Source organism: Symphalangus syndactylus, chromosome 4, assembly GCF_028878055.3.
Source record: "Symphalangus syndactylus isolate Jambi chromosome 4, NHGRI_mSymSyn1-v2.1_pri, whole genome shotgun sequence".
In the NCBI taxonomy this organism is placed as follows: domain Eukaryota; kingdom Metazoa; phylum Chordata; class Mammalia; order Primates; family Hylobatidae; genus Symphalangus; species Symphalangus syndactylus.
The window spans coordinates 62,397,628-62,415,988 of record NC_072426.2 but is presented as its reverse complement, the minus strand read 5'-3'; the positions used below and the strand labels follow the sequence as shown (position 1 = coordinate 62,415,988).

The 18,361-nt window shown below is 35.7% G+C and overlaps 1 long non-coding RNA gene across 1 annotated transcript in view; it reads right to left on the bottom strand.

Annotated features, from left to right (window-relative positions):
• Positions 1 to 16,700, bottom strand: part of LOC134736397 (uncharacterized) — a 77,175-nt gene extending 60,475 nt beyond the window's left edge. Inside the window, exon 1 of the long non-coding RNA XR_010120397.1 lies at positions 16,629 to 16,700. This is a non-coding gene — a long non-coding RNA (uncharacterized lncRNA). The remainder of the gene's footprint in view (positions 1 to 16,628) is intronic.
• Between the last annotated feature and the right edge of the window lie 1,661 nt (positions 16,701 to 18,361).

Here is an 18,361-nt window from a genome sequence, read left to right as displayed (position 1 = left end):
TTAGAAGTATTAATAATATCAGTATTTTAAAGTGTATACCATTTGTAAATCAACAGCATTTGCTAACTAGTCCTGTAAGAATTACTGGGAAATGGAAAGATAAAAACATTTTTTTACAATGAAGAACAATTTGTAAAATTGGCAAAATCTTTAGCTCAATAATTAATATCAACATCACATATCTTAGTCCTAAATCTGTTCTTTTTTTCTAATAAATAGTATTTTGAACCCATCAATAAACATTTCCTGAGATAAGATAAAGGATAAAAGATAGTCTTAAAAATAAGGAAGTCATCAAATAAAACTTTCCAAGTATAATATTATTCTCTTTTTGGTATTGGTTTTATTGTTATCAGTATTGTTAATTATTAACATCATTAAAATGATGCAGGGATTTGCTTCTAACAGGAAGATGAACAAGGTTTCTCTCATGTTTATGTAAAAGTACTATAAAATATGAAGTCTCCTCTATTCTCAGGAAAGAGAATTTTTGATTGTGTGTAGTGATTTTCATTTCTGTTGAAGTAGCTATATCTGTTAGTTGGCCAAAAAAATTATAAAGTAAAAATGTTCACTTTGAAATTTGCATGCAAATTTTGCAATAAAAACATTTTTTAAGCTGTAAACGATTTTTATCTAGTGTAGAGGATTTCTGCTGCTGCTACAAAACAAAAAGTAATCACACCAAATACATCAGAGGCGTCACACTAACCAAGCCTGACAGTGCTAGGATCGGGAATCAGACATAATCTTATTATTTGGCTGTAGTTTGGACAGCTTCTAGGCATGACTTAAAAAACAGAATTTAAAAGATTACTTTCTAAAATGGCATTTTCCCATCCAAGCTTCTGTTTCCAATTTGTATTCTCTCTCACACTCCATTTCTCTCCTCACTCCCTTTTCTAACTCAGCCTCTTTTTTCTCCTCTAGTCACTTTCTTGCTTCTCCTCTAGGCTTCTTGACCAGCTATTTGTGAAGTCCTAACACACTTCCATTGGATTTCCTGTTTGCCTATTATGAACTAAATGCAAATTGTCTCAACATTATGCTAACTGTGAAAGACTAGGTTAGAGGATAGCTCACATGTAAAGTCATTGTTGTTTAGTGAAACGTTGACATGGGGCCAAATTTTTCTTAAATGAGTTTACCAAAGGCCGTTATCAAGGAACTAGATCTTAGGAAACATTTATACAAAACATGGTGATAGTGGGAACCAGATGCTTTGGTTTCTATTACAACACTTTTGGGGGGTGTTTTTTGTTTTCTTTTTTCTGGTATAAAAAGCAAGTTTCCATGCTTTATCATAGACATGTTGCAGTAAGCTGTATCACAGTGTGCCTCCAGTAATCTGTGGCTGTTCTTAAGTGGAGAAGAGCTATAAATTCCAAACTGACATGGTTTCCGTGGTGTGAACCCCCAGATTTTTCTCCAATCCCAAGATTAGATACTGAAGTGCTGCTTCAGTTGTATGATATTATCACATCCTGTCACTTGGCCCCATTTCAACCTGGAGCATTTATTGACAATACTTTCCAAGTTGTTGCTAAGTTGTGAGCTCTCCACCTTATCCGTTGCTCCTTCTACAGTCTTAACTAGCAAGGCTCCCTTAGAGGAAATGTCCTGCGAATACAGCCACCATAGATACAGCCAGATACAGCCAGCTTGTTTTGGCCTCCTTTAATACAAAAGACCCTTAATAGGTATAAACATTTATTTACTCTCGATTTCTTTTTCACACGGAAGGGTCAGTCTACTTTGATTTGTGTGTGTGTGTGTGTGTGTGTGTGTGTGTACATATGCTAATGTCAAATACCTCTCTCATTCTGTTTGGATTTCTTATTGACCTCCTGAAAGCCATGTGAAGATATGAGGAATTATTTGTTCTTATTCACAGCTTTATTTTTCTCCTTAAAACATTATGTATGCGCATTTCTAGTATAAACAGTGAATTAAGCACTTTAAAATCGGGTAAAAGCCAGTACTCTTACAACAGTAGACAATGATGGCAGCAGAAATATCTAGAGATATGTGATGAGAAAAACACCTCGTCAGCTGAAAATAGGACTTTCCAAGCTTCCTGGATCATTGGAGTTTTATAAATACATAATTGCTCACACACAAAACACTGGGCAATCTTGAATCAGCTTGTCATCTCCACTTGGATATCTCATAAACATCTCAAAAGGAGCAAAAATGAACTTCACATCATCCCAGAAAACTCATTCTTTTGGCAGGATTCTTCAACCTAGTTCCTAGCAACTCCATCCTCCCAGTTGTTTATACAACAATCCCAAGGTCTTCATTGATTCTCTTTCACTCTACATCCAATCATTCCACAAATCGTGGGTTTAACTCTCAAATCCAACCACTCCTCACCATGACTTTTCCTCTGGTTTAGGCCACTATATGCTCTTATGTGAGTTTTTGCATTAGCATCTTAACTAGGCTTTAAGCTTTCATCCTTCTCCTTAAGTCTTTTCTTAACAGAGTAGCCAGTGATTCTTGTTTAAAGCATTTTAGATTACAGCAATTTTATACTCAAAACTTTCCAATGGTGTCCCTCCCCACTCAGAGAAAAAACAAACAAACAAAAAACCTTACCCATTATAGTGGTCTTTCAGGCTCTGCAAAATCTGGTCATCATTTCCTACCTACCCTCTGCTTTTCCCACTCACTCCACAGACACAAGTCACTTTCCCACTGCTCCAACACAGAGGCCATGCTCCCTGCTTCATGGGGAACTTAGAAAGTGCCTGGGGCATAGAGCTATCCGGTAAATACGTATGGAATGTTTAAACGTTCTGTATCTATTACACATCATTGAGTATGTCATTTGTGTTTGGCTCATTGGCACAGTATTTTTTTTTTTTTTTTGATTGGACTAGAATTATTAACAATGGAATAAAACATGAGAAAAAGGAAAATCCAATTTTATTTATTGGCACTTGCTGTTTGCTGGTACCCCTAATATCCACCTGGGTCACCCTTGACCTTTTTCAGGTCTCTATTCAAATATCGTCTTCTCTGCAATGCTTTCTATGACCTGCTTAAAATTTTAAGCCCCACATATCTCCCTATCACCTTTCTCTATTTCCATTTTTCTCCTTACAACATTTCACAATCTGTCGTACAATGTATTTTCTTATTGACTGTGTTTATTGCCTATCTCCCCTTACTGGAATATAAGTTCCACGAGGATAGGTATGTTGATCTGTTTTGTTTTCTGCATTATTCTAGTACTTAGAAAGTGCATGGAGCATAGAGGTCCCCAATAAATACGTGGGTTGGAGGGGGAGGGGTGGTACTAAATGTGTATCTACTACATGTCATTGAGTATGTCGTCTGTGTTTGGCTTGTTGGCATGGTATGTTTTCTGGATTGGAATAGAATTATTAATAATGGAATAAAATGAGATAAAGTAAAATATTTTATTTAATCTCTGTTAAAATAATGATAATCTATTGATTTTGTTAAAGAAAAATAAAGAATCTACATTTTTGTAAACATAACTGCTATATATACAGCAGGCTAAATATTCCCAAACGTTAGAATTTCTAAGTGTACTTCATCTGTTTTATAAAAGGTGTATAATCTGGGGAAGACAAAAATAAAAATTGTAATGACATACATAATAAATTGAAACAAATATGGAATACTAAAAACTTAAAATGTGCAATATTAAGTTACACATAAAATAACGTAATCTGAGGGGCTATAAGATACTTGCACAGTATACTTCAAAAATATTTTCATTTAAGTATTTCATACACAAGTTTAGCTGAGATATAAACTGGGGGACTCTGCTAGCATTTTGACAGCTTTCTTTGACCTATGGAAGCCCTAAGTCCTTCTCCAAATTTTAGTTAATTATCAGAGGACTTTATCCTCAGTTCCTTTTGTCCTCAGCCTTTGCCTTGTGCCTTCTGACCAGCTCTCTGTCCAGCATTGCACGAAAGTCTCCTTGAAACAAGGAAACAATCCCTTTTGATACTGTCAGAGGCATCTGAACCAGAGCGACTCCACCTTAAATAGGGGCTGGATAAAATGAGGCTGAGACCTGCTGGGCTGCATCCCCCAGGAGGTTAGACATTCTTACCACAGGATAAGATAGGAGGTCACAAGATTCAGGTCACAGATACCTCGCTGATAAAACAGAATGCAATAAAGAAGCTGGTCAAAACCTGCCAAAATCAAGATGGTGACGAAAGTGACCTCTGGTCTTCTTCACTGCTCATTACATGCTAACTATAATGTATTAGCAGGCTAAAAGACACTCCCACCAGAGCCATGACAGTTTACAAATGCCATGGCAATGTCCTGCTCTATATAGTTTAAAAGCAAGAGGGACCCTCAGTTCCGAGAAATCCCCACCCCTTTCCCGGAAAACTCATGAACAATCCGCCCCTTGTTTAGCATAAGATCAAGAAATAACCCTAAAAATAGCCAACCAGCAGCCCTTGGGGCTGCTCTGCTTATAGAGTAGCCATTCTTTTGTTCCTTTACTTCTTTAATAAACTTGCTTAAACTTGCTTTCACGCTACTCTGTGGACTCACCCTGAATTCTTTCTTGCCCAAGATCCAAGAACCTTCGCTTGGGGTCTGAATTGGGAACCCTTTCTGGTAACAATATTACTAAAGATTTTAGATTGTCACCTAGCCATGAAGGCTAATGAATGTCTTTGCTAAAATAAAAACATTTCTCTCCACAGGGAAAAATGATAGTTATAACTGCTAATAGAAGTTATAGCTATAGCTGCTAATATAAAATAAGCAAAGAGAAAATATGGTAAGTATAACTAAGAAGAAGCCAGGTATAAGATTAGTACATAAAATGTCTACTGCAAGGTAATTAACAAAGATAACCAACTCTGAATTTTGTCATAACCATTTCAAAGCAGGAACCTAATCAAGTTCACGATTCTGTAGCCATAAGTTTAAAAATAAAATATTTCAAGGAAACTCAACTATCCATAGTATTACAATCAATAAATGCCTCCTATTTCTTCATTCAAAAGATACTGTGTAATGAGATAAGCAGAGTCCTAAAAGACATCTTTATTTTTTTTATTCGAGACGGAGTCTCGCTCTGTTACCCAGGCTGGAGTGCAGTGGCGCAATCTCGGCTCACTGCAAGCTCCGCCTCCCGGGTTCACGCCATTCTCCTGCCTCAGCCTCTCCAAGTAGCTGGCACTACAGGTGCCCGCCCGTGGTCTCGACCTCCTGACCTCGTGATCCGCCCGCCTCGGCCTCCCAAAGTGCTGGGATTACAAGCGTGAGCCACCGCGCCCGGCCTAAAAGACATCTTTAAATGAGACAATGAGTATAAAAAAATAGGCCAAAAGGCATAAAAGCTGAGGACAATTTAATCAAAACTAATTCTTGAGGGAAAGAGTAAATTCACTGATTTCTTTGCCACATCACTAGTAGCATGTAGAGTAGCAAGAAATGTTCAACATTTGTTGAAGATAGTTTTTAAAAGTCAAATGAGTTACTACTTCTCCTTTAGTTCTCTATAATCATCACTGTGTGTTCTTCCATAGGCAAGTCAAGACAGTATTAATTTATTCTAAAAAAGAATGTATTTAAGCTAAGTCATTCAATTAATTACATAATTTGGCACCTGAATTATCTTATATTTTAAAACTATAACCTTACAGTGAGCAAGAATATAAACTGAAGGAAGAAAAGCATCACAACACAAAGAAAAAATTGATTCTATTTTGGTAAAATACAATACAAAGGAAAAAAGAAGTTACTTTTGGTTTGTGTCATAGCCCAATCGTATATGTTTGGAATTGTTCCCTGGATGTGAATGAACCCTTTGTATAAAGACATTTGCTAGCTCTTAAGAGAGAGTGAAAGAGGCGAAGTAAATATGTGTGTAGCGTCTAAGAGCTTAAATGAAACTACTTTAGTGATTTAAATGAATCTAAAACATACGTACTAATTTCCCTTTAAAATGTACTTTTATGAAAAAAATGAGCTTCACAACTTGCAGTGCATCATGTAACGAATGACCTCCCTCAGTTTTAGCCATGTCTACATTGTAATTTTATGAAAGCCACTTTAGTCCAAACTATATTTTTTCCATCAGCTACATCTGATTAAAAAGCTTAGAAAAGGCAGCCAGGCATGGTGGCTCACACCTGTAATCCCAGCACTTTGGGAGGCTGAGGCAGGCAGATCATCTGAGGTCAGGAGATTGAGACCAACCTGGCCAACATGATGGCAAAACCCCATCTCTACTAAAAATACAAAAATTAGCCAAGCATGGGGGTGAGCACCTGTAATCCCAGCTACTAGGGAGGCTGAGGCAGGAGAATCGCCTCCCAGGGAGGCGGAAGTTGCAGTGAGCCAAGATCTTGCCACTGCACTCCAGCCTGGGCGACAGAGCGAGACTCCATCTCAAAAATAAATAAATAAATAAAATAAAAATAAAAATTTAGAAAGGACTAATGTGAAAATAGGACCAAGGGCCAGAAGCTTGCTGTTATAATTCCATCTCTAATTTTAATTGTACAGGGGTTGGTTTTGTTTTCTTTTGTTTTTGCCTCACAATGCAAATATGAAGAAGGTGACTTAAAAATAATATACACATGATTCAAAAGCTAAATTAGCATACCTTTCCCCTACTTCCTCTCTTCCAAGTCTCCTTCACATCAGTAAGGACATAGGCTGTTATTTAGTCAGTTACAGTTGTTTCCTACTGATATCAGTTCCTTGCCTAAGTTTCCCTATGCTCTATGGGTTTTAAATATTTTGAATCAACCCTAGATGAAAATTATGGACAGTAGATATGTTTTAAGTTACTCTTTCAAGAAAAATCTTGGACAGGCCCAGGACTCCATTTTGCAGGAGAAAAAAAAAAAAAAAGAAAGAGAAAGAAGGAACAAAAAATCATGTGTAAGAATTACGGCTGGAACATGAGGCTCAAGGAAGCTCTACTTATGAAATAGTTGTACCAATTGGCCTTTTTGCCCATCCCCTCTCATATAGCTTTTATTAACCAAAAAAGAAAGAAAAGAAAAGAAAAGAAAAGAAAAGAAAAGAAAAGAAAAGAAAAGAAAAGAAAAGAAGAAGAGGAGAGGAGAAAAGAAGAGAAGAGAAGAGAAGAGAAGAGAAGAGAAGAGAAGAGAAGAGAAGAGAAGAGAAGAGAAGAGAAGGGGAGGGGAGGGGAGGGGAGGGGAGGGGAGGGGAGGGGAGGGGAGGGGAGGGGAGGGGAGGGGAGGGGAGGGGAGGGGAAGGGAGGGGAAGGGAGGGGAGGGGAGGGGAGGGGAGGGGAGAAGAGAAGAGAAGAGAAGAGATGAAAAAGTGATTAATCTGCGTGGGCAGATCTAAGTGGGAATGTTGGAGTCTCAACGCAAACTTTAACAATTCTCCTTTTTATGGGTCCTTCAATCAACTCCTTTGTTCCCCACCCTGTATCACACAGTGAAGCCTGTCAGCCAGCCAATTATACCCTTGTCCCCAAACTTCTCAATCATGGAAGAGCCCATCTGGAGAAAATTCACAAGAGCTAGCAGAAATAATTAGTTTGTCCATCATTTTCAAACATGAGCAGACAACCAAAACCCACAAGACATATGGGCAAATCAATCTGAAGAACTTCAATTGATAGGACAGGGGAGAAGTTCCTGTCCCAAGCTGGGCAAATTAGCCCCTTTCCTGGGATTTCTGAATACAAGACCAAGAGAATTGGCTCAGTTTATCCTTAGTCACTTAAGGCAAATCAATGTAAAATCCAGACTTTTGTTTCCTGTGTTTTTTGTTTTTGTTTGCTATGTGGAAAAAACAATAAATCTACAATAAGAAAAAAGAAAATGGGCACTAAGAGAAACACAGAGAGACAGTTTTGTCAGCATTCAAATTATATTCTGTTTTATTAATTTCTGAGGCTGAGATACATCCATGCTTTTCCAGAAGCTTGGCACTTTCATGTAATTTTGCTACATTTAATTTTTAAGTTAGTTTGAGGTGACTGAACAAATACAGTGTCCTTGTATATTATCAAAGTGGATATTATATTTTTGATAATGCACCAAAATTAAGTAATCCTTTTGAACTTAAGACATAAATATGAGATGCAACAAGTCATGAAACTAACTTTGATCTACTTATATAACATATATTTTCCCCTTTACAACTATTGAGATGCTATACACATAGTCCAATAGCACTACTGATTCAAAAATGCCCTTGAAGCTGAATTTTTGTAATTGTCTTCTGAGCATTTTTTATAGAACCTTAAGTTGTTTCAAAGATTCATGGCATTAAAAGTGGTAAATATCATGTTTTCTCAATTTCCATCTTAATAAGTTAGAACGTGAAATTTTCTCAGGCACACTAAGTATGGGGGTAAATGAAGATCAAACGAGTATGTTTAGCCTCATTCATTCAATGTCTTAGTCACTCAACTGAGCAACAGTCACCACTGCGATGTTTTTCACTATTACACTATAAATGATTTTTTGTATCCATATTGGGCCTTTATTTGAACATGATTATAAAGTAATAAAGAGCTTATATTTGTTTAGGTTGGCTAAGTTATGCTATAGCAACAAACAATCCCAAATTCTCAGAAATAATTTGTCTTTCTTATTTACAGGTTATATCCAATGTGAGATTGGTGGGGTTGCAGGGGACAGAGGTACTCCATTAAATGCAGTCACTCAAGGACCAAGATAGTGGAGATGATGGTGTTAGCATCTTGTAACTATACCATCTAGAGATGTGGCCTTCTTGGTAACCACGGCAAGGGAAGAGAAAAGACTGGACGATGGACTTTTCACAGCTTTGGGCCAGAATGGCATGTGTCATTTCTCCTCACAAAATGTCCACTGGCAAAAATTAGTTTCATGTCTTCCCTAACTACAAAAAGGCTAAGAAATGTAAGAGAACCAATGGAAAATTCTGACACAGAACCTGAGGTGATGACACTGCAAATTCACTTCAGAATAACCTTTACTAGTTTCCTATAATCAACAATACTATATTATACATAATAATGCCACTTTTATAAAATAAATTCACCGTTTAAAATATTTTTGACAACTATTTCCAATTATGAGAAAAAAAAATTTACCCCATCAGTAATGTCATGTAATTAGAGAAAAGCTTACAAAAAAGAAACCTAAATGTTTTATCTTATCAAGTAGAAAAAAATTATAGAAATAATTTAACTGTTTTGTTAAGCAAAAAGTACAAATAGACTAATATCTTTCCACTAAGAATTTTTTCTATTTCGATTCTATATAACATACTTAAATTTTATGTAAATGTTTTATTTTTAAATGATCCCAAACCAAATGTAAAATATTAGGTTATTTTCAAATTTATTAGTTAGCAATCATATTTTACTTACATAATTTATTTAAAGTTTAATGCTTTTTAATTTGTTAAATAAAAACATATTTCATATAATAAACACTATTAAAAATTGAATTATAAATAAGCCCTATAATAAAATCTTTAATAATGCACTGACCAAAAGATTTTTGTTTACTTAAAATTGTTTCTTATCATGTAACATGAAATTTTTTTCCGAAATTCCTATTTATTTTTTAAGATAATCTGTAGTGATATAAATAGACTGCTAGTAGGAAAAAAAGAGAAAATATATACTTAGATATTGCTAGTATAGAAAAAAATCACTGTGCTGAAACTGGGAAATCTGAGTTCTCAGACTACCTCTGCACTCCATTTCCCTTGTCAGTAGATTAAGGGTTCGCTTCACTGAAGACCACTGTAGTGCAAACAGTGGACCCTCACAACCCTCACACAGCCTTTCATCAGACCGAGGCTTCACAGCAGAAAGGCACTAAGAGCCTTGCTCAGGCGCAAAGAGCAGTGACAGACCCAAAGAGCAAGTTCCTCTTATTCTGCATCCTTCTGTCCTCTTCCATACGCTCTTGAATTATTTCTTAGGATTACTGCTTTAGGTAAAAAAGTGAAGCAAAACTCATGAAGAAGACAAAGAACAGGTAAATCAAATTTTATAAGAAAAATACCAACAATAAAATGCAACAAAATAAGAAAAAAATGGTTTTTACCACAAAGGACTGGTCACTCCAGTCCCGATAGGAGTTTTGATGTGGCATGAAGAGCTTCACTAGAAATACACGATCTATGTCCTAAAAGTTTGAATAAAACTATAGCAAATTGATCAATGTGGAGAATTTGTCTAAAAAAACTCAAACCCAGTGTTTGGATTTTTTTTTTCTATCAGTGTACCATACTATTGATAGAAAACAATAACCTTTGTTTCTAGATATTTTATGGGCAATGTTGGAAATTATGGATATCATAAGAAACCTCATTAGAAGAATTCAAAATAAAATTCTGTGAAGAGTGATGAAGCTTGACATATTTTCATACATTCGTTAGCCATCTGGATTTGCCCATCAACTAACAACAAAATAACATTTTTGTCCATTTTAGTATAGAGATATAAATTTGTTAATTTTCAAGTTGAAGAGCTTTTGAAAATCTTGACATTAAATCCTTATCCATCATGAATTCAGAAGTTATTTTTCATTTTATAGAACATCTTTTGAGGTTATATTTTTCCATAAATTCAAAGAAGTATGAATGCAAATTTTTTTTCATTAATTTCAGATTACCTGTTTTAAGTCTTTAAAGCACCTGGATAATATAAATACTCACTTTGTTTCTTGTTTAATTTTTACATAAATACTTTAATCCATTAGGAATTTATTTTTGTATATATCATATCATATAGGTCCTCCATTTTATTTTCTTCCAGATGGAGGACCAGTTGTATAGGCACTATTAAATACACCATAATTAAACTGATTCAATAAACCACTGAATTCAAAAAATACATTTATTATAAGTTTTTATATATAATAAGATATCAAATTTTTGTTCATCTGATTTTATTCCAATACTATACTAGAACAATCATACTAGCTTTGTTATATTTTAATTCCTTTAAAATAAGTTCCTTATCAATTTTTAAATAACTTTTAGCTAATTTCATATATCTAATCCTATCTGTAAATTCAATATTATTTTGGCCAATTCCAAACAAAATAACCATCCTGATTCTAATTCAATTGCATTTATGTCTATGTTAATTATGGAGGTAATAATTATGACATTGTTTTCTACTCAATAGAAATTTTGTTCTTTGATTTATTCGGTTCTCATTTTATCACTTTAAAATATATTATATGTCTATTCACAATTTTCTGGTTAATTTCATTAGCCTTTTAAAAATCCCGTCGATAATATGCATAGTGCCATCTTTGGAGCAGAGAGTAGACCCTCACTAGATACCAAATATGCTGATATCTTGATCTTAAACTTCCTAGCCTCCAAAATTGTAAGCAGTAAATTTCTGTTGTTTATGAATTACCTAGTCTAGGGTATTTTGTTACAGAAGCTCAAAGGGACTAAGACAGGTCTCATAACATTTAAGTAGATATTAGCCCCAGAGCCTTCATTTTAATCAGAAAGAGTTATCTCTTATGGTTTACTTTCCAGTTTCCCTCCAGCAATGTTTTTCACTTCTCTTTAGTACAAGGAAAAGATCAAGATCATTCAAAGATAAAGAACCTAACTTAGAAAAAAATGTAAATCAAAGAACAGAAGATTATTACTCACAACTTCTTTATACTATAAAACACATAGTAAAAATATGAAATAAGTCAAGTAGGATCTCAGAGTTGAGATATTAAAACCCTGAATAGGCTGGAGAGAGATATTTAATATTGAAAAAAAAACCAAACTGAAGACAAAAGTTTGTTGTAGAATAAGAAATGACCAAAATAGATGTTGCTCAAAAGTTAATGGGCATAAATAAAAGGTTTAAGATGTTCAACATAAATGCAGATGGGGAAGACCAAAATCTTAAAGAAACTAAAGAGAAGAAAATATACATAAAAGATAGATCAAAATGAGATGGAATGAGATGGAATAGAAATCCCAACAAATAGATCATATCTCTGTAATGTTCTTTGCACGAAGTTACTTGAAATAAAAAACTGAATTTGCAATTAAAGAGCACATTGAAAAAACTGAAGCAGAATATTCGGTCCTAGGTTGGCCATAAAACTTCAAGGATAAAGGATTACTCAGGCATCTAGATAAAGCAGTTCACCTACGTGGATGGAAAAATCAAGCACATCTCAGGCTACTCCACAGAACTAGGCAGTGCCAGAAAACAGTTGCACAATGTTGACAAATGTGATGCAAGAATATAATGCCCAGCCAAGAAGTTATTCAAGTAAAAAGGCAACAGACAGATATTTTTAAACATGAAAAAACTCAGGAAATGCAGCAGCCATAAATCTATGGATAAAACTTCAAAAGACTCAGTGGCAAAACCTAATCATTTAAGAAAGGAAGCTCAAGAGTGATTAATCATCCCTGAATGTATCTACTGAAATTTACAATTTAAAAACAAATTTTTAACTCTAATTCCTGGTCTTTTTTAATGCTGCATTCAAATCTTCACAGATTCTCTTATTTTTTTTCTGTTGTTGCTGTCAAAATTATCTATCTCTACCCGTTTTCTGGCACTGAATGTTGTTACCACAGAGAAAATAAGGCCTTCCTGGTTTTCTTCTAAAGATTTTTCTTATTCTTTCTCTGCATGCTGAGCACCCATAAAGTGCACTTCTAGGTGAATTGCGTTTTCTGTTTGGAAACTTACAGTAAAGTTTAAATGGCTGTGGTTAGACAGAACAGATCTGAGTCACTATCAAGTTTCCTTGATCTTTTATATAGCACAGAAGGAATCCAAAATTTCTATCTCCCCTTCACTGCAGAATCACCTGACATAGCCTTCTCCAAGAGCTGTCTGTTCATGAGAATGTCTATCAGGGAAGCCAAGAATAAGCTGTTACAGTACTTTAGGTCACAATAAATATATTATTAATGGGACATGTTGTTGTCTTGGCCTCCATTAGCCAGAAGTTTGATGATTTGCATGCCATCAGTTTTATGCTAAAACACCAAGAAGGAAAAAAAAAACAAACTGAAGACAATTAGCCCTCTCCCAGTCCCTGGATAAGAACAGTATCAGCTAATTAGTTCATATTCTCTACTCTTCATTTATAGGCAGTAGTGTCTCCCAGGTCCTAACAGGACCTTCCATGAGTACAGGGACAAGCCTTCCACTAGCATTTCAAAGATCACATAGGCAATGCTCTGCTTAAAAGCATCAGTGTTCTGGTGCTCTCTCAAGCCTTTGTGCTACCTCAAGTCACCACGTGCAGCTTACAGGGAGACAAAGCCCTGTGCATACCCTCACCTGCCAGATTTTGGCATAGCACTAAGTTTTGCAATCATTCCCAAGCCTTAGCCATCTTCTGCCTCACTCAGCTGAAATAATTTGACTATGGTTATGAGGGGAAGAAGTCAGAGATGTGTATTTTTTAGTGTGGCAGTCATGAAAGTGCACCACTCAGATCTCCTGCAGTGTGGAGCGTAGTGGATGGAGAGCCTCCACTGCTGGGTTTGCCCCTGGATCCACCCCTGTGTTTCCATGGAGGCCACACTTCCTACAGGCTACTTCTAGCAAATGACTAACAATAGTGGAGGCACAAAAGTGGACTTTCTGGTGAAATTCAGGACTCTTTCAATGGGCATCTTTGGCTTAAGGACTCCTGATTGGCCTGGCCAGTCTAAGATTTCTTCTTCTCTCTCTTTTATCACAGATACCAGACCTGCATCTTCCCTTGGGGAAGGCAGTTGGAAGGATGAGGATGAAACCCTATAAAACTGGTTACTTATAAACAACATTAACACTGACAACAAAGTTTACCAAAAAGACTACTGTATTGTCAACTGAAAGAAATTCTTTAAGATACCAAACTTGGCCAAGTTATATTTTTCTCCATTATTTTATTCTGTAAGTTGGGGTATTTTACAGGTGCACAGGACAAAACACATGAACTTTTGCCTGTGGCTAAATGTGAAACAAGACTAATATTTAATAAAAATGAGGTACAATTTTGAGTGCTTTATGCATATTTAACCTTCATAAAAACGTTATGAAATATTAAAATTATGGTTTCCATTCTACATATGAAGAAAATGAGGCAGGGAAAGATAAAGTGATGTTTCAAGGCCACATGACAAGGAAGAAGCAGAGTTAGGATTCCACCCTAGAAACTCTGGCTCCTCAGATGGTAAGTTTTGCCACTGTGCTCTACTGTCTCTTCATATACTTTATGAATTGAAGAGGCCTCCTTTTTACATATTCATGACGTGCTCTGTGCTGTAGTTTTCCTTTAGAAACACCAGAACCCCCAAAACATGTACAGGTATTCTATCACTCAATAATTATTCAGCACCTAACATATGCCCAACATTCAGTCACTAGACATACAATGGTGTATTAGTCCATTTTCACACTGCTGATAAAGACATACCCCAGACTGGGAAATTTATAAAAGAAAGAGGTTTCACTGGACTCACAATCATGATGGAAGGCAAGGAGGAGCAAGTCATGTCTTACGTGGATGGCAGCAGGCAAAAAGAGAACTTGTGCAGAGAAACGCCCATTTTTAAAACTGTAAGATCTCGTGAGACCCATTCACTATCATGAAAACAGCACGAGAAAGACACACCCCCATGATTCAATCATCTCCCACCAGGTCCCTCCCACAACATGTGGGTATTATGGGAGCTACAAGATGAGATTTGGGTGGGTATATAGAGCCAAACCATATCAAATGGTAAAAAAGGAAGGCAAGCTCTTTACTCTCAGTGGAGTTGTTAGTCCAGTGTCAAACCAGATGCATTATATAATACAGGTTTCAAGCAATGCTATAAAAAAGGATATAGAGGAGTGTCAGGGAGAGAGTGACTAGGCAAAAAACTTCTCTCTTCAGATGGCATTTCAGCTAAAGGATGAAAAAGGACTATCCATGCAGTTAGCCCAGGAAAGGGCATTGTGAGAGAAAAGGATGTTAAGCATGTGAGTGACTGTATGTGCTCTGGTAGTGAGATGATGTTGGTGTGGATAAGGGGTAGCAGTGAAGACAATGAAAACCGGAGTGACTTGGATGATATGGGTGATGTGAAAATTCGGAGAGAGGGGAAGGGAAAAGTAAAGGATATTGCCTATGTTTAGGGCTTCAACAACTAGGAAGACACTGGTACCATTTATCATCAGATGGAAAACTATTTGAGAGAAAAATCTAAGACTTCCATTTTAAACATATTAGAAATTACTAATGGACATTCAATTGAAGGCATCAAGTAGGTAAAATGGAGAAGTCTGCAGGTCAGCGTCTAGCCATGAGGTATTTCTAAGTCCCTCCCCATCAACCACAAAGTGTGATCTTTGGATTCTCTGAGCTCTCGCAAACTTTGTGCCTTTCTTTTGCCATTTATCACATGAAAGTTTTTGAAAAGTATTCTAGGACAGGGATCTCCAACCCCCTGGGCTGGTCTGTAACCTGTTAGGAACAGGGCCAGACAGCAGAAGGTGATTGATGGGTGAACAAGCATTACCACCTGAGCTCCACCTCCTGTCAGATCAGCAGTGGCAATAGATTTTCATAGGAACGATCTAGGTTGCATGCTCCTTATGAGAACCTAACTAATGCCTGATAATCTGAGGTGGAACAGTTTCATCCCAAACCATCCCTTCCCATCCCCAACTCCTGTCTGTTGAAAAACTGTCTTCCACGAAACCGGTCCCTAGTGCCAAAAAGGTTGGAGATCACCATTCTAGAACACATGGGGATTTCCATTTGAGCCATGCTAAAATATTCAGACAAATAAAAGGTGTCAAAGCTTTTCATGCCTAAAGCTTTCAAATTACCCTCTATGTATAAGCATCCAGAAGATGAGAGTTGTCCTTAACCAAATATTTGTGACATCCCTCTACTAGATAAAGCTCATTGTCGTCTATATTTACGTTTCTTGTAGCTCCAAAGGCAATGATTTGTACAGAAATTTTGTTTAATAGTGCAATTATTGATATAAATAAATATCAGCAAAAATGTTTTTTGGAATACAGTTTTGCTTGTTTTTCTTATAGTGTATTTGCTTAACTTTGGATAAGCACGGAGGGGAGAAGAAATGATGGACTAACAAGCTCTAAAGATACTATACTATACTGTGGAAAGAAAAAAAACCACCATCCCTTCCAAAGGAATCTGTTTGTGTAAAGTCTTATAATTAATGAGGATCTGTAAAGGACATCAGAAGCAAGAAGCAAATGTTAGTAGACAATTTGTCAAATTTATAAATAGATTTAAATCACTCTATGATAGAATTAACTTAAAAGTTTTAACATATTTTATCATTTTTACAGACATACCTTAAGAAAATTTTCATACATTAAATGTGTATATTTTACCTCAGTTGTAACATTCAATGAAATATTTTATCATCCTGTACATAATTATATAAATAAATGAAACTTTTTTCCTGTGTTTTTTCTTTTGTCATATTCTTTTTATTTTTTTGAAGTGAAAGATATTTCAAAGTTATCCAAGAAGTTGTACTACTTATAGGATTAATTATATAGTTTCTGTTCTGAAATTATAATTTGATTTTAAAGATTCTGCCAAACTGTCTCTGTATTTTAGATTATCACACAAGCTCTAGGTTGAGAGATACAAAGGTGAGAAAAGTAACCTACTTACCCTTTAAGTTTATTACTTTCAAAAGTGGCTGGTGTTTGATTTCACGTGATGTTACATAACATGACTTCCAGGATGAAATCTATGACTTACATAGATTCACTTTCTTAGAGACAGGAGATAGAAGCCAGATGTGGGTTATTACCTAATTATTGACAATAATGATGATGCCTTAATTATCATACGACTATAGAAAAACACAAATGTTACATATATAATAGATACGTATCATTTTATTTTCTCACACATCTTGTGAATCACACACTATTATATCTATTTTCAACTTGAGAAAAACTCAAGTTCAGAATTTACAGCTTTGACATAGTAAGGTGGGCTGCTTAAGCTCAATGCAGTACTGCTGTTTTATGTAAGTCACTGTCAGGCATATTTATTATCAATACCTAAGGCTTGCCAAACAGCTGCACTCGCTCTCTTTGAAATATTTTGAACAATTTTTATGGACCTATTAGCACTAATAATAATTTTCAACATAAACTGATAAAATAAAACCAGATTTGTGATTGTTGTGACCTCTCCAGCAGGCATGCCCTTTCTGAGGTAAATGCATAGTACCTCCGTTCTATGTTTAATCCCTTAAAATAACAGCTTTAGCTTCATCTCTGTCAGTGCTAGTACTGCTAGTACTGTTTTCTTCAGCAGCTGTGAGCACTAATATATGTGAGGTGCTCCTTGGACTATAATAATCACATCTCCCCATTGTGTTATCAGTCTCTTTTATACAGGGTCCAGGAGGATATTTGCTCACACAATTACATATATTCACTTTCTTAGAGACAGGAGATAGATGCCAGATGTGGGTTATTAGCTAATTATTGACAATAATGATGATGCCTTAAATATCATATGACTATAGAAAAACACAAATGTTACATATATAATAGATACATATCATTTGATTTTCTCACACATCCTGTGAATCACACACTATTATATCTATTTTCAACTTGAGAAAAACTCAAGTTCAGGGAGCCAATTAACTCCTCACTGAAGTCAAACAGCTAGGAAGTCATAAACCCTAGACTCCAACCCATGTATTTTGATTGCATATGTTTTCACGGTACAAATCCTAATTTTGAGCCCAAGCTCAATTTAGAACATTGACCAAGGCTCAGAAGGTACATATAAAAAATTTTAAACCTTTTAAAAACAGTTACTTAAAAGCAGTTTAAGAAATTCATGTAATTAAAGACAATTCAATTGCCTCCACAGAAGTACCAAAATTACTTTGCAATTTTGCAAAAACATTAATTGAAATAAAATTTAAAAGAACTAAACTTTGTTTAAAAGAATCACAAAGGTTTTATGAAATGATATTTCTATTGTTTTAAACTCAAAACACTTTTTATTGCATCTAAAGGTAAGAACACAGCATCTCAAGATTTTGCATATTGAAGAAGGGCTCATGCACTTACAGACATCTTTATGTCAGATAGACACAGATCCTTTGATTAAAATCAATCTCATAGGCCAGAGCCAGAGCTTCCAGAGATAATAAGAAAGTTTCATTTCTGGAGGAGGACTGATTTTCTCCCCAACCCTACACATTGTACCACTTTAACAAACAAATAGTGCCCAAGTTGTGTTGTACTAACTTCTGCTTACTTATAGTGGTATCCTTTGAAAGACCTCAAGAGTATACAAGGAGCAAGTATGTTATTCAAAAAATGCATACCCGAAGCTAGCTATTGTCTCTTGGAAGCTGTGAGGCTTCTTCT